The following is an 8,489-nucleotide window of genomic DNA, read 5'->3' as shown; positions in this document are numbered from 1 at the left end:
CTTCCATACATCTGTCTATATTTCTAACAAAGCAGAAATGAAAGACTCACATTTATCTTGTGCCTCTGTAACCTCAGGATACCTCAAAATACTTTCTTAGTCAATTTATTACTTTGGAAGTTTATAGTAATGTAATACAGCATATAGTCTATTTGCACTATCCGACCATCAGTAAAGTTACGATACTAAACAGTTATGTTTTGGAACTGTGGAATAAAAATTGGCTAAGACACTGCTAGAACTCCTCATTCTTTTTTTCTTGATCTAGTATCTGAGAGGGCCCTTTTTATACTTTTTCACATAAATACAACACTTCCTGCAATGCAGCACTCCTTCAGTATTGCAATGAGGAGATGAATGTTATAAAGGGCTTTAATACCTTCATGCCAGAACGAAAAGCAGAAGTTCATTTTCAGTTTTACCATAGGCATCTTCCTAATGAAGTGCCTGTGGATCCGCTGTCTGACAGAGCCAGCAGCCCTGAAGCCAGAACAACATCACTGGGAGTACTGATCACTCCTGAAAGTTGCAACAGAGCCAGGAAGGCATTGCCAAAAAGCCAACATCAATATAAAATTGCATGTGAATTATTTTAATCAGCTACCTATCACACAGTTGTGGGGGCGTGTGGTGGGGTTGGCGGTTGCTGATCCGGCCTGGCTTTTCACAGTATTATTGGTATCTGTCACCCATCTCTACCTGCCCAGTTCCAGTAAAATCCTACCAATGTGTCAGCCTGGATTCAGTACCCCAATCCATAGCATTTTACAAAGAAATTGGAGTGTGACTACTCAGCTAAGTGATACTTACATGAAGTAAGAACAATTTTGAGAATGATATGAATTAGTCTGTCAATTTGTCTTTTTTTAAAGGTTGGATTTGCAACTTCCAACTCCATCTTATGAACATTTTAGCATTGTTTTCTGGGCACTGACAACATGAACAGCAGAATCTACAATTTGCTGGAACAGGTCTCATCTGAGTTGCATTCTTGGGTTCTGGACACCTCATAAGTAAATATCAGTAAAATTAAAATTTATACCAAAGCTAGCCATGCAAAGCAATATATTTGTACTTGAAGAAATAAGAGGTGTACCAGATGTTGATGCTGTCGTAGAAAGAAATGGTGTAAGTCTATTAAAATGAAAATATAAAAGTCATTATCACGGACTTTGTCTTTGTAGGTCAGTAAGTCTATCACTATACTCTTTAGTGTACACAAGACAATTTCCACATTAATTTATTGACATAATATAAACAATGTTTTGGGATAATTGTAAGATTTCTTCTTTTCCATTATTGAACAAGAGAAGATCAACAAACTTGCCAAATTAGTGACATAATGTGTACGGACTTGAAGGTGAAATACATGCAATCTATGTTCAAGTCTGGAGACTTCTGTTCCTACTCAATGGAAGTAAGTATTGTCATGTAGTAGTGGGTCCAAGATTCATTCAACCTTTGTTTGTTTGTTTTATGTTATCATGATGTAATGTGGTCAAATGGTACAGTTTCAAAGCAAACTCTCCCTGAGGCTGTTTGTTCCAATACATTCTGCTTAGATCTTCAAGTGCTGTTATCCATTCAAATCTGTCAATAGTCTGTGTTTAAGCGGGACATTCAAGTGGGTGGGTATAACAAGTTAGATAGCACAGAAGGATGGTGACAGAGTATTGAAACAGAAACAAATAGACAAATAAAACTGAGGGAAGATAGAGGTAAGAGGGAGGATTTGGAATCTGATGCAGAATTGATTTGGGTTAGAAGCTGAAAAAGGGACTGAAATGGTAAAGAAGAGGGAAGATCAAGGTGGAGATAGAGGAATAAAAACAAAGAAACAGAGGCAGGTAAAGAAAGAAGGTGCAACAGAGAGTGTGTGAGGCAGAACGTAGGATAGAATAAGAAATAGGGAAAGAGGAGTACAGGAAAGGACAGAAAGAGATAATAGAAAAGGAAATAGTACGTATAAAAAAATACAGGAACAAAAGTGGAAAAGCGAAAGAGGCCCAGCCAGAGGCACAGAGGGACAGAGAGCAGTGGAAGATATAGGTTGTGGAAGAAATAATTTAATTCAGAAAATAAAGGCATAACAAACATGAGCACAAATAGACCAAACAGGCCTTCTTTGTTATTCAATAAAATCATGGCTAATTATATATTTCAATTCTGCTTTCTTGTACGTTCTCTATGTATTCCCTGAAATAATCTATCACTTGGTATTGAATATGCTCAGTGCTGGAACATCCATTTCCTCCAGTAGAGACAATTCCAAAGATTCACAATGCTGTTAATGAAGAAACTTCTCCTTATGCAAATTCTGAACAATCAATACCATATCCTGAGACTGTGTCTCATGTTCTATATTGTCCAGCCAATAAAAAGAAATCTCATCCTCATCAATTTCCTTCAAAATCTTCTGTGTCTCAATTATATCACTTCTCATTCTTTTTAAATCCTAATTTAATTAGATCCTCAGCATATGACAACTTTCATCCAAAAGAGACCCAAGCTAGTAAACATTCATTGTACTGCCTCCAAGGCAAATATAACCTTCACTGAGTACGGAAACCAAAACTGCACATAATACGCAAGGTCTGATTTCATCAAAGCTCTAAATAATTGCAGCAAGATCTCTTTTTTTATTCTTGAATCATCTGCAATAATATGAACATATCTTATTTGTCCAGGAGAACACCCAAAATACTCTGCCTCCAGTTAAACTTTTCAAGCCTATTAAAAAGTATCCTTTTCTATTTCCTTGGTTTTTTTCCGCCAAAATAAATAACCTCACACTTCGTCAAATTATACTCTATCTGCTATTTTGTTAACATTATTACTTAACATGATTATATCTGTTTCAGTTTTAATTTCAATTTACAGTTCCAATTAACTTTGTATCATCTACAAAGTTGATCACATTATTATAAAACAAAGAACTGTAGATGCTAGAAATCTAACAAAAACAGGGGAAACTCAACAGGACTGGAGGCATCTATATAGAAAAAGAATCAATGTTTCAAGTTCAGTGACCTTTTGTTAGAAATTTGGGCTATAGACTGTTCTGGCGAAGAGTCACTGGAATTCAAAACATTAATTCTGCTTCTCTCTCTACAGGTACAACCAGAGTTTCTCTAGCATTTTCGATTTTTAGTCACATTATTTGTTGTCTCTGCATCTAAGTCATTGTTATAAATTTCTGTGTGCCCCAGCATTGATCTCTATGATACCCATTTGTCATAGCCTGCCAACTTGTAAATGCCCTTTTCATGTTCCATATCTTGTGTCAATTAATCAATCCTGCAACTATGTTAATGTAGTTGCAACTCCATGAGTCCTTATTTTGTGTATTTACCTTTTGACTGGCATTTTATTGAGTGCCTTTTGGAAAACTAAGTATGCTACATCTATTAGTTGTCTCTTGTTAGTTACTAGTTACCTTCCAGTTATAGCCTGAAAACATCTCTAACACATTTTTAATCATGATTCCTTTCTGCAAAGCTGTGGAGACTTTGTCTGATTATACAACTGTTTTCTAAGTACATTGTTAAGACTTCCTTCATCATAGATTCCAGCTTTTCTCTGATTTGAGCACTGACTAATTGGCCGGTTTCCTCTTTTCTCTCTTCCTCCTTTCTTGATTGGTAGTGTTGTATTTTTTTCAAAACTTCCAATTCACAAAAACAATGCTAAACCGTAGAAAAGTTTAGAAAACCATAACTAATGCATCCTCCATCTCTGCAGCCGTCTCTTTCGGAACCCTGAGCTTTCAGTCTTGTGATTTGTTCCCTTTTAATCTTTTAGGTTCTTTAATGCAGTTGCCCTTCTGATATTAATCACCATAAATTCCTCACTCTTATTAGGCCCTTAATTATCTATTCTTCATTGTAAGCTTTTTCATAAATTGCATACAATCTGTTTTTGTATTCCTGGTTAATTTATTCTCATTTCTTTTTTGTATGTTCTTCCTAGTAGCAATTTTCTAGTCCCCCTTTGCAGGTCTTTGAAACACTTCCAATTCTCAGGTTTACTGTTAACATTTGCAATATTATTAGCTCCTTTCATTCTTATTGCTTTGCAGTAGTAGAGGCTTAGGTAGATAAAGAAAAAGAGGTGAGAGCTAATGAAATTAAGGAATGATTGCAGAGAGGTAGATGAAATAGATTTCAAAGACAGAGACTGAAGTGTAATCACCATGAAACACAACAATCATTTTTCACACAAGGTTGTATAAACAACAGAGTTAATAAACAGGTAATCTATTTTTGTGTTGATGCAGGAATAAATGTTTCCCAGGAAACAGTTAAGAACTCCTAGTCTTCTTGCAATAGTGTTATAGGACCACTTACATCTACCAGAAAGAGTGTGCAGCCACAATATATTGTCTCATTCAAAGAAACTGCACCTCCAATATACATAGCTCCATCAAGACTGCAGCGAATGATCAGCCTAATACTCAGACCCCTGGAGTGCAAGAAGAACCTACAGCCTTCGGACACAAAAGCTGTCCACTGAGCTAAAGTGAACCATGTAGATGAAGGAAAACAAGGTAGAAGAACAAATGATAATATAAGTAGGAAGAGAGAAAATACTAGGACATAGAAAGAAAATGGGCGATACAAAGGAGAATGAAAAGAGGCAAAGAGAAGGGGTTAAAAGCAGAAAGAGGTGGTAAAGGCAAAAACATAGGAGTGGATTAATGGAAAAAAGAGACAAACATAATCCTTCGAATAAATCCATGTAAATTAAGCTATTGCACCTCCAAGGGTGAATTGTATGGAAAATAGATATTGTATTCTATTTGTTTCTCTCCACAGGTGTTGCCTGATCTGAATATTTCTCACATTTTTAATTTTTACTGAAAATTTCTGGCACCTGCAGCAATTTGTTTTATACTGCTGTTGAAATGTCATTGACCTGAAATTTTAATTTAATTTCTACAGATGCTGGCTGACCTGAATATTTCTGTCACTTTTTTGTTGTTATAACTGTATTTACAGGATTGACAATAACAGGAGTGTCTGCAAGCAGCCAGAGGAATTTGTAAAATTCATTTTTTTCTTAAAATTAATGGATCAATGTCGTCTTAAAGAGTATACTATATAGGTTGCCAATTTATTGGGTAAATGAGTGAAGGCCTGATTTAACTGCAAGATATATGGTATTATAAAATATTACATTACAATATGGCATTGTTTGTGTATAAAGCGCAACTATAAATTCAGAAATAGTTATTAAAGACAGATAATGGTAAATGGCAACTAAAACTAGAGGGTTATATAAAGGGATAGAGATAGTAACAGACAGAATGCTGAGTTGAATAAATGCAGATTATTATTTTCAGGATAAAAGATAAACTTAAATATGATCATAGGTGGATAAATGAGAAGCATCCCAGAGATATATGGAAATAAACTATAGAGACAGTAAATGATAAAATGATAAAAGCCAAGGCGAACAAATAAAGAAAAAGTATGCAGGTTAACATAAACTGATAAATATATTTACATAGTATCTTGCATGATTTCAGAATGTCAATAAGCTTCTTTTGAACTCTAGTCACCTTTGTAATGCAGTAAACATTGCAGGACTATTTATGCACAGCAGGTTCTTATAGGCAGCAATTTGATAATGACCAGATAACCATTATTGTGATATTCCTTGAGGGGTAAATAACAAGTAAGCCAGTGAAAACTCCTCTCCCTTTCCATATAGTGTAAATAAATATCTTATATCCATTTGACAGAAAAGACTCGAGTTATTTTAATACCTGATAATATCTGTTGGCACTGAATTTGTCATTGAAATGAATTGAAATAATTATTTGTTAGTACAGAACTTAAGTGTTTGTGGAAAGGGACAAATGTTGCCAAGGAGTTTCATCTTGCAATCATCAGGCCAATTCACAAGAATACCAACGTAAAGGGAAAACCCTTGAAAATGAACCACCAAACAGTTGTCACCTATTTTGTTGAGATAAAGCAGACACAATGCAATGCCCTGAACTATCAGTCTCGTGCCTGCTTTTAAAATGTTCGCAAAGTCTGATAAGTTAACTCCAAACAGACATTAATTCGTGCATTCTCCATCACAATGCTCTACCAAGCTGTATAAATGTTGGTTTTCCCCTTGAATTGGTATTCTTGTGACCCTGATGGATGCAAAATAAAAAGCCTGAACAAAATGTACCTTTTTTTAAGCAATATTCAAAAGATAAGCAAAGTTAAGCAAATGAACATACTTAAGACAGTGTTACAGTCCTTCAAGAATGAACTCAAGTATCACCAAGGATTTTTATGCTTAGGTCTCTGAATCCACAAGCTGCGAGCTATACTCATTGAAACACAGTTGAATACTTCAAATGAACAACCAAGTAGACATACTGTAAGCAAATGTGCATATTGAAAGCTAAGTAGAATTTCTAGCTTTATGCAAAAGTAAACAATTAGTCATATTTTGTGGTCATCATTAGAATAAATGATATTTTAATAAGTCAGCACGAAGGACCCAAGCACTTCCGTGAAAATACGCCCTATAATTTCTGGTGAGTATCGCAAGCAGAGAGTTCTGAAGAAACTCAGCAAGTCTGGCAGCATCTGGGTGAGAGAGAGAGAGAGAAACAGAGTTCACTTTCTGGTCCAGTTTAGTTCTGATGCTTGATCGCTGGATCGAAAACATTAAATCTGTCCCTCTCACACGCACAGATGCTGCCAGACCTACTGTGTTTCTCCAGCACTTTTTTTTCCCGTTTCAGATAGCCAGAATCCGTAGTAATTTGTTGGCATATTACTCCTATTGTGTTCCCATTTTGAATGTTCCTGACCTGGACATTTTCCCCTCCCTGTCCACCGACAAAGCTGCTGCTACAACTGCCCTCGACCCTGGCCTCTCGGTTTACATTGGTTCCACATTGCACACAGCAATCAAGAGGAGGCCACGTGGTTCTGAGTGCCTCTGATAAATTCTCCAAACTTTTCAATATTATATCAAGAAGCAACTTCGATCATGATTATGCGCATTTAAAATAACGTAACAACGCGTTAAAGCCACAGTTTCAACATAAAAGAGATAATGGGAACTGCAGATGCTGGAGAATTCCAAGATAATAAAATGTGAGGCTGGATGAACACAGCAGGCCAAGCAGCATTTCAGGAGCACAAAAGCTTTTGTGCTCCTGAGATGCTGCTTGGCCTGCTGTGTTCATCCAGCCTCACATTTTATTATCTTAGTTTCAACATAAATCTCCTTTTTGCAACGTTGAAAATAACCATTTTGTCATAATAAAATTCATGTGAAAACAAAACGTGTCGAGACTAGTTAAGTTCAAAGAGTCTGCCACACTTTTCATCAATTTATAATTGTGAATGGTCATCGAGGAAGAAAACCTTAAACCAAACTCCACTCTGCTCAAATTGTCCCTCCCGCTTTCTGCTTATTTAGCTATACAAAGATTTTTTTAAAGAAGACAGCCGCTTTAAAAATTGAATGAAAGAAACACAGGAGCAGCCGAGTTGTTCTTAGGCAAGTTGGGAATTAAGGCAGGCAGATAGGCTTTGGGAAATATCTACCCAAAGAAATCCGAGGGTCAATGCCTTTTCTCTTTTCAACATGCCAACACATTCTGAATGGTGGACGTGTCGGGGTAAACCTCTTGGGATATTTTCTGAGAGATCGCAAGGGTCAAAGTACTGCGTGGAACAACTTTACAGCGGGTTCCACTTCGTTGTTCGGTGTCTATTCTAGAGTAACAAACATTAAAGCAATGACCTGTCAAACAACCCCTCCCAGGTTTGACTTCAAGAAATGTGGCGTTATTTTCAGTTTTCCTGGTAACTTCCCTCGATCTTGTAAGAACACGTGTCTCAAGCACAGACCCGATTCTTAAGAGAAATTGGCCTGCTGTCCCTTCCCAGTCTCCCAGGCAATCTCTTAGCCACTAACTGGTATTTTGTACTTTGAGACTCTCCATATATTTGGTGTTTAACACCTTGCATTCGTCTTCAAAACTTATTCGAAACATTAATTATTAACAGTAGACAGAAAACTCGCTCATGCAAAGTGAATTGGCATAGATGCATAAAGAGAAGCCAGAGGGAAATGAAATTAGAGAGATTTGATTACAGATTTAGATTAAGTAGTTGACGGAGGCAAATAACATAGGAAACATTAACAGAAACTACTGGAGAATCTCAGCAGATCTGGCAACATTTGTAGGGAAAAAGCAGAGTTAACGTTTTCTATATTAACTATGCTTCCTCTCCACAGATGCAGCTAGGCCTGCCGAATTTCTCCAGCAATTCCTATTTTTGTTTCAGATCTTCATCATCCCCAGATCTTTGTTTCAATATAGAATACAGTATCAGTTGCGCTGGATGGCCTATTTCTGTTCAAGAGATGACTTTTCCGTTCAATTTTTCCCACTTCCGATTCGATTCTTATATTCCCTGAAAAGACTATATTTAGAGGGGCACTTTCAATTAGGGGCACTGTGC

This window comes from Stegostoma tigrinum, chromosome 8, assembly GCF_030684315.1.
Source record: "Stegostoma tigrinum isolate sSteTig4 chromosome 8, sSteTig4.hap1, whole genome shotgun sequence".
NCBI classification, from domain to species: domain Eukaryota; kingdom Metazoa; phylum Chordata; class Chondrichthyes; order Orectolobiformes; family Stegostomatidae; genus Stegostoma; species Stegostoma tigrinum.
This window is presented reverse-complemented; position numbering follows the sequence as displayed.